The following is a 9,738-nucleotide window of genomic DNA, read 5'->3' on the forward strand; positions in this document are numbered from 1 at the left end:
ATTCATCAGCAAAAATAAGACTCAATATAAATAACAAGCATAAAAATCCAACATTAAGATTCAAGCTATTATCTTTTGATACTATATAGTGTTATTTGACACTACCATTACTTGTGTCTCTTGACACATTCAAGAAACTCATTTGTTGGTTTGATTTGAGATTTTTGGTGCTAATTTGATGTTGCCCCTACCATCCACCAGTATGGAAAAAGATTCTCTGTTATGTTGCTTCAAAGGAACGGGCTTCCACACTTAGCAAACAAGGATCAAGTTGATCTTGATGAAGAAGGGCCTTTGGTCAATAACCAGTGGTGGCCAAGAGAAGAATCCTAGAAATGCTACTCTTGTAGTACTATGGCAAAAGAATGATGAAAAATCCCAAGCAATCATCAAGCTTGTGCTTGATGATAGTTATATCCACCATGTAGACACATGTGATACATCTCATGCCACTTGGAAACAATTAGATATTGTTTGGTACCCAATCTAAATCCTCAAAATATGGATTATTGATTGAGTTTTTTAGGTTGGATATGAAGGTTAGTAAATCCCTTGCAACTCACCTTAATTATATGGAAAGTTTGCTAACTCAACTTGTAGGGATTAACTCAGAAATGGAAGAAGATATATACATTGGAGTCTTGCTTAAGAGTCTTCCTGTAGAACTTGGTAATGTCTCCACCACACTAATTAATATACCAAAGTCAAATCTAGTAAACATCAAAGTATCACACCTAGAAGAAGAAAAAAATGTCAAAGGTAAAGAAGAAGCAAGCACTTCAAAGAAGAAACATGTTCTCTATGTCAATAACAAGTACAAAGGAAAGAAACATATTGCTTGTGACTTCTACAAAAGAAGGAGACACATTCATAAATTTTATCATAATAGAAAAAGGTCACATAAGGCTTAACTAGCAACTACCAAAGAAAAAAAAAACCATGAAGAAGAAGAAGACACTCAAGAACAGAAGGATAGGCTTCATCAGTCCTTCTATTCCCACTATTCAAACTGACTTTTTAAGCCTTGTATGTACTTACATTAGTGCTCCAATCATAAGCTTTGTAACCCTCATGTAACCTATGCACTATAGCCTTTGCACACATAGTGAGGCCTTATGATAGTCTCTAGCTTTAGATGATTGGTTTTTCCATGTCTACACTTAGCATGGTGCTACTCATAATAGCCTCTATATACTTAGTGCTTTTTATAGTTGTGATTGAGGAGGGATGTTGAGAAATATGCAATCACACTCCTATGACAACCTCTTTGTATGGATTAGTAGGGCAAGGAACATGCAAAAATCTAGAGAAGTTGCATGTATCCCATAAACATAGTAGAGAAAAGCGGTACCATCCTGCAACTATAAAAGAGTGTACTTGACAATCATTTGAAGAGAATCCTATTGCACTTTGTACTTTTAGTATTTTCTCTCTCTACTCAAGATTGTCAAGCTAATGTATCTTGGAACCTAATTCACTTGAGTAATAGTTAGTGTGTCTAGTCTCAATCATCATATCTCTTGTCACTGACTTTCATCCTCCATAGCTAAACCTAGCTTAAGGATTCGTATTTCTCAACACCCCCTCCCCATTAAGATGGCAAGCTTAACATTTGCAGGCATTGATAATAGACTACCTAGTTAGATGGCTTTGCATGTCTATACTTAGCATGTTAGTGGGCCACTATGATCCTCACATGGGCACTGACTTATCACTTATTATATTTACTTTATTGCTCCTACCTACAACTGACATAGTTATAACATCAACGGTCGACTAATATAGTCAATTATGCATTGTTTAACTTAGTAGGCCACTTTCCTTTATGCATTTAACCTAGTTAGACGGCTTTGTATGTCTATACTTAGCACGTTAGTGGCCATTATGATCCTCACATGGCCACTACCTTATATTTAGTTTATTGCTCCTACCTACAACTGGCATACTATTGTAGCATCAACAATCAACTAATATAGTCAATTATGCATTATTTAACTTAGTAGGCCACTTTCCTTTATATTGTATTGTATCTATACTTTGTGTACATTGTATTGTGTATTGAAGAAGAAAAAAACTAGCAAGAAAATGTTTTTTCCTCCATCTCTCTTCTTATGTTCTTGAGTGAGCTTCCTCTTGTGTGTATGGTGTGTGTTTGGCGCAGCAGCTGATGCCAGGAGGCATATTTCACAGTGGATTCCGTGAGGTTTTACGATGGATTCCGTAAACTTTGTTGGCCGGGGCTCATACACAAAGTGGATTCTTTGTGCGAGAAGTTGATGGGGATGCCTATCCTTTTCGAGCATTTCATTAATTTAGTGTGTACATGGGTGATTCCATAGCGGGTGATTCCGCAAAATACATATTACATTAATAAATGTTTATGAGTTTAGAGTGCGCACTCGTGATAAATTAAGGTTAGGATTGATTTCTAACCAGTTGATTTATTTATATAGCTGAAGACTGCTAGGTATTCACTTTTGTCGGTTTAATTGTATTATTTTACTAACGATTGTGAATGCTTCAGTTGATGTGTAGAGATAGCAGCAGTGGCGGAGGAAAGCATTGGAGGAGAGCGTGTATTCGAGTTATCACTTATATTTTGATAGGTGCATACCTTAGGCATGGCGCCTATATTTTGTCCCGCCTATTTATTAAGGCGTTGGATATTTATTTATTATTTTGTATGCGCATGGGCGCATGATTATGATATTTGTATTTGGACATTGTATTGGGTATGCCTGACTCTTTGGCCACTCGCCCATTAGCTTTATTTCTATTTTGTGCTAAAGCAAACTCAAAAGCCAAAAGCGTGCTATTTTGTAATTTGGGCTATTATTTGAGCTTGAAGATGATTAATACATAAGATACATGCTTTGTGGAGCGCTCACACAAGGCATGGGGGAAGATTGCACCCAATTGGTCTCTTGTTCATGTCGTGCATGCTTTCTACCTTGAGTTTTGTTCAAAAAGTAGAGTTCTTTTGTTCTTGGGGACCTTCCGGCGCTCACTACGTGAGCATACAACATCCGATCTGTGCAACAGTGGTATCAGAGCGAAGCTGAGATCGAGAGCTTCCAATTGCACCTATCTTCTGCGAAGGCGGAGCTCCTGGAACGATCGAGCTCTAAAGTCAGTCTCATCGCGAACGGTCGATACGGTTAGATTCTTGGCGGTGAAGAAGCTCTGTCTACAGCCTCTGATCGCAAAGGACCGGCTTGGGGAAGCGGAGGACCACAAGGAAAGTTCCTTCTACAAGTCATTTATTTCTCAACAGTCTGACAGTAACTCCATAGCTTGAAGCTTAAAAAGCTTAATTGAAAGTTTATAAAGCTTAATAGTAAGCTTTAATAAAGCTTACTCCATCATATTTTTCAATCGACAACGTCAGTATACCCTCGCCGTAAATTTTGGTGCTAAAAAATGCCCCCTCCCTAAAAATTCGTCGTGATCACAGACTAAGCTCTAAGCTTAGTCAACCAAGTTTCGAGTCACAAAAATTTTCAAGTTGGACAAGTTCATTAAGTTCTGCAACTCTGCAAGTTCTGCAAGTCAGCAGAGGTCAAAACTGACTTATGCCAAAAACTCCCATAAGGACTGTTCCTGCGCAGAAGCACTGAACTGCAAAGTTGTTCCCTGGAAGACTCTGTTCGCATACGCAGACTTGCTGAACCAGTTTCAACACACGCAGAAGGTCATACACAGATTTTACGAAGACTTTAAATCCCGCAACCGCAAAAGTCGAAGACCGTAAAAGCCAAACATAAAAATTTATAAGCCTTGTACACCCGACTTTGAGCTACGCTCATCCCGCTAATTGAATTTTGAGAGTGTGAGGTCTTTTGAATTTTTACAGGATGACGAAACAAAATATGGATGATTTAATGGCTGAAGGCGATCTTCCTGAACCTACGATGGAACAAAAATTGGATTTAATTATGATGCAGTTGGATGAAGAACGAAGAGCCCGGCAAGCCTTGCAAGTTCAATTGGCCAATTTACAACGATCGACTACCGACAAAGATGGACCACAACCCGAAGATCTTATTCGACGAACCATTGATGCGACTCTCGAAGCTCAATCCATCCGCAAAGAAACAAAGATAAGTAAAAGAAATTTCAAATTCCATACTTTCAATGGAACTCGAGATGGAAAGACTGTTCTTGCATTCATCAGTCAGTTTGATGATTACTTTCATGAAGAGACATACGCTGAAAAAGATAAAATCAAGTGTGTCACTAATTATTTAGTGGATCGAGCATCTCTTTGGTGGACCGTGGTTTGTAAGAGCATAGATTGTCCTACTACCTGGGAGAGTTTCAAAAAGAAGTTTATGCAGAATTTCCTTCCTCCACAATTCCATGAAAAAGCCATAAAGCAATGGGACCTTCTTCAGCAAAGAGATCGTGAGCCTATTTCCTAGTACACCGAACGCTTTTGGAATGCCTTACTGCAACTACGCATGCTTGAAGACGTACCTGAAGCGACTCACAAGCGCAAGTATATGTCTGGATTACTTGGGCATTACTATGCTGAAATCAATATGTTCAAGCCTGCAACTCTTGAAGATGCAATTTCTTTAGCTCATGACACTAAAGACAAGCTTCGAGGAAGAGACAAGCGTCCACAACAATTTCAAGCAAATGGTAACTATGATTCTAAGCAATTCAATTCAAATTTTAGAAGATTCAATCAAAGTCGATTTCCTTCATCATCTTTCCGTAAGTCTTGGACAAAACCACCTCCTTTGCCATCAAATACCAATCAAAACCCTAAGCCATCTTCACAGCCAAATCCTAATATTCCTAGACTTTCTGCCATTGCAAACAATGTATCTAAAGCCAAACCTATAGTGTGTTACAAATGCTATCAACCTAGACATCTAGCAGCCAATTGCCAATCGAATAAGCCACCTATCCGTATCAACTATCTTGGAGCAATGGAAGATGAAGAACATGAGGAAATGCCTGACTTTACGGAAGATGAGGACAACATTACTACTCATTCGGATACTTTACCAGGTATGCCAACTCCACATTCTTTGTTGACAATGAAATGTTTAGTGCATGGAAAAGAAAAGATTATTTTGCATGATGATGGTAGTACACATGATTTTATTTCTGCAAAGTTAGTGAAAGAATTGAAATTACAAACTATTCCTACGCATTATCGCATTAAATTAGCATTCTTAGGCACAAGGTATAATGGAACACTAGAGGTGCATGATTTAGAAATTCAAATTGGTGAATACACTGAAAGAAGGAATTTCCTAGTTGTACCATTACAGTCCAGTGATATTATCCTAGGTATGCCTTGGCGTCATCAGCATAATCCTAACATAGATTATTCCACGCATTCAATTAAAATTCATTTTCAAGGAAAACACATTACATTGTATGGTATGCACACATCAAATAATTTTCCAGTGCTTACTCATACTCAAGCTAAACGTGCATTACGCAAAAGTAGTAAATCTTATCTAATTTGGGCGAATGAACTTCAATCTAAAGAAAAACATATGCATCCTAGGCATAAAGACTTCCTTGCACAATTTAAAGATTGTTTTGCTGAAGATTTACCACCTGGACTACCTCCTTCACGTCTTGAAGACCACAAAATAGATTTAATTTCTGGTACACAACCACCCTGTAAAGCACCATATAGGCATAATCAGATTGAACAGAAAGAAATTCAAAATCAAGTTGAGAAATTATTAAACAGAGGATTAATTAGACCTAGTAGTTCTCCATTTGGCGCACCTGTTTTGTTGGTAAAGAAGAAGAATAATACTTATCGCATGTGCATAGATTATCGTGCCCTAAATAAGATTACTGTAAAGAATAGATATCCAATTCCTAGGGTAGATGATCTTATGGACAAACTACAAGGTTCTGCCATATTTAGTAAAATAGATCTTAAATCTGGTTATCATCAGGTGAGATTAGATAAATCTGATATATTTAAAACTGCATTTAGAACACAATTTGGTCATTATGAATTTCTAGTGATGCCTTTTGGATTGACTAATGCACCTGCTACATTTAGTAGAATGATGAATCGCATATTTTTGAAATATCAACATTGTGTTATAGTATTCTTTGATGATATCTTGGTATTCAGTAAAAATGAGAAAGAACATTATGAACATTTGTCTTTGGTTTTCAAGTTGTTGAAAGATAATCAATTGTATGCTAATCCAGAAAAGAGTGAGTTCTTTCAAACAGAAATTGAATATTTAGGTCATATTGTGTCATCAGAAGGTATTAAGGTTGACCCTAAGAAGATAGAAGCAATATTAAACTGGCCTATACCCAAAAATGTGCATGAGTTACGTTCTTTTCTAGGTCTTGCTAGTTTTTATAGGAAGTTTGTGTAAGATTTTTCATTACTTGCTTTGCCTTTGACTAAACTTTTAAAGAAATGTATTATTTATCATTGGTCTGATAATCAACAAAAATCTTTTGATTTATTGAAACATGCATTAACCCATGCTCTTGTATTACAACTACCTGATTTCAATAGACCATTCTTTTTAGTAGTTACTGATGCTAGCGGATCTGGAATAGGAGCCGTACTTATGCAAGATAATCATCCCATAGCCTATTCTAGCTATAAACTGAAACCATCCGAGCTTAAATATTCTACATATGATAAAGAATTGTTAGATGTTGTACAAGCTTTAAGACAATGGAAACATTACTTAATGGGTTATGAGTTTATGATTAAGACTGACCAACAAAGCATTAGACATCTCCTTAGTCAACCCCAAATATCTGACCGACATATCAAATGGGCAGCCTTTATTCAGAGTTTTCATCCCCTTATTCAATATCAAGCAGGAAAAGAAAATATAGTAGCGGATGCTTTAAGTAGAAGAGCGACTATTCATAATATCTATGTCATATCATTTGATTCACTAACCCCTATGAAAGATACTTATCATCAGGACATTACTTTTCATGCTGATTGGAATAAATTAGTTGGAAATAACTGGATTCCTATTGATTCACTATCTTACAATGATGGATTCATGTTTTATGCAAAGAGATTATGTGTTACAATCCCATTTAGATCTTTTGTTTTGAATGAAATTCATTGTCCTCCATATCAAGGTCATAGAGGTATTATATCTACTTTGCGTACATTGACTGAAGATTTTTATTGGCCACATATGGACACTGATGTATCTAACTTTGTTTCTGAATGTTTGGTTTGTCAAAGAGTTAAGAGACATCATGGTAAACAATATGGTTTACTTATGCCTTTATCTATTCCATCAAGACCATGGGAACAGATTTCTATGGACTTTATTACTGGTTTACCTAATACTAAAGCTAACCATGATATGGTTTGGACTATTGTAGACAGATTTAGTAAACAAGCATATTTCATTCCATGTAAGAAAACTTTAACAGCATCTCAGGCAGCACAATTGTTTTTGAAAACTATTTTCACTAATTATGGATTACCAAAAGTTATTATTTCTGACCGTGATTCTAGATTTTGTAATAACTTTTGGATTACTTTGTTTGCTAACCTAGGAACAAAGATTGATTTCTCATCTGCATTTCATCCTGAAACTAATGGACAAACAGAAGCCACTAACTGTACTATTTTAGATCTTTTACGTGCTTACACTATTTCTAAACCACAGACATGGGATACACATTTTGCATTTACTGCAGTTTGCATATAACAATACACCACACACAGCCACAAAGAAAGCACCGTTTGAAGTGATTTATGGTTATAGATTGTCTACACCTGTTGCATCTTTATCAAATAGAATTCAGAGTGCTGATGATATTGCTAACATGCACGCTACTATTTTTGATGAGGTTAAAGACATGATTGCCAAAGCCCAGCAATCATATACAAAACAAGCCAATAAGAAAAGACAAGCCATGAATTTCAAAGTTGATAACTATGTTTGATTAAGAATAGAAAAACGTAGATTACAAAGTGTAGATAAACACCCAGTTGTGAAATTAGCACCTAGATTCTATAGACCATTCAAGATCATTCACAAAATCAATGACAATGCATTTAAGTTAGAACTACCACCACACTGGAAAATTCACAACACCTTTCACATTAGTTTATTACGACCCTTTAGAGGCCAATTACCTGTACACCCTGTTTATGAAAACCCACCTTTGTTAGATGAAGAGACTGAAATCCTTGAGCCTGAAGCTATCATAGATACTGACTTTATGACCACTAGAACTAGTCGTAGATATTCTAGATATTTGGTCAAGTTTAAAAACCATCCTGTTGAAGAGGCCCAATGGATGCACGCTAGAGACTTAAATGCTTTCCCCACTCTATTAGCTCCACATTGAGCTAATAGCAATTGAGGACAATTGCTATCCCACCCCGGGGGTATGATGCCAGGAGGCATATTTCACGGTGGATTCCGTGCCACGGTGGATTCCGTGAGGTTTTACGATGGATTCTGTAAACTTTGTTAGTCGGGGCTCATACACAAAGTGGATTCTTTGTGCGAGAAGTTGATGGAGACGCCTATCCTTTTCGGGCGTTTCATTAATTTAGTGTGTACATGAGTGATTCCATAGCTAGTGATTCTGCAAAATACATATTAAATTAATAAACATTTATGAGTTTAGAGTGCGCACTCGTGATAAATTAAGGTTAGGATTGATTTCTAACCAGTTGATTTATTTATGTAGCTGAAGACTGCTAGGTATTCACTTTTGTCGGTTTAATTGTATTATTTTACTAAGGATTGTGAATGCTTCAGTTGATGTGTAGAGATAGCAGCAGTGTAGCAGAGGAAAGCATTGGAGGATAGCATGTATTTGAATTATCACTTATATTTTGATAGGCGCATACCTTAGGCATGGTGCCTATATTTTGTCGCGCCTATTTATTAAGGCGTTGGATATTTATTTATTATTTTGTATGCACATGGACGCATGATTATGATATTTGTATTTGGACATTGTATTGGGTATGCCTGACTCTTTGGGCACCCACCCATTAGCTTTATTTCTATTTTGTGCTAAATCAAACTCAAAAGCCAAAAGCGTGCTATTTTGTAATTTGGGCTATTATTTGAGCTTGAAGATAATTAATACATAAGATACATGCTTTGTGGAGCGCTGACACAAGGCATGGGGGGAGATTGTACCCAATTGGTCTCTTGTTCATGTCGTGCATGCTTTCTACCTTGAGTTTTGTGCAAAAAGTAGAGTTCTTTTGTTCTTGGGGACCTTCCGGCGCTCACTACACGAGCATACAGCATCGGATCTGTGCACCAGCAGCTCAAGGAGGTCCCCCCACTATGTGATTCTTGAAATGGTATTAGAGTGGTGCCACTGAGAGCGGCTAGTTTTAAATGTTAAAGTGAAGGAGAAGAAACAAGGATTTAAGCAAAAAAGCAATAGATAAGAAGCTCTCTCATTTTTCCACTCTTTCTCTTAGATAGTGCTTGTGGAGGCACTAGAAGTCCCTAGGGCAAAGTAAATCTCATATTCCTATGAGATTTGGTGTGTGAATAAAGGAATATATATTCTGCAGATTGGTCCTTAGGGGTTTTAGCAAGTTTTTTTTATATCTGAGGCTATTTTGGGTTGTGTTTTAAACATATAAGATTGCAGACAGGAGTTTTAGAGCATATTACAACTTCGACTGTGTCGGTTGAAAGTAGGTGCACAAGTTATAAATTTCAAATCCATAAGTTTTGAGGTGTTAGCTAAGAAGAAAACATACATTTTATC

Source organism: Lygodium microphyllum, unplaced genomic scaffold, assembly GCF_053477565.2.
Source record: "Lygodium microphyllum isolate KBCC unplaced genomic scaffold, Lygodium_microphyllum_v1.1.10 scaffold_56, whole genome shotgun sequence".
Lineage (NCBI taxonomy): Eukaryota > Viridiplantae > Streptophyta > Polypodiopsida > Schizaeales > Lygodiaceae > Lygodium > Lygodium microphyllum.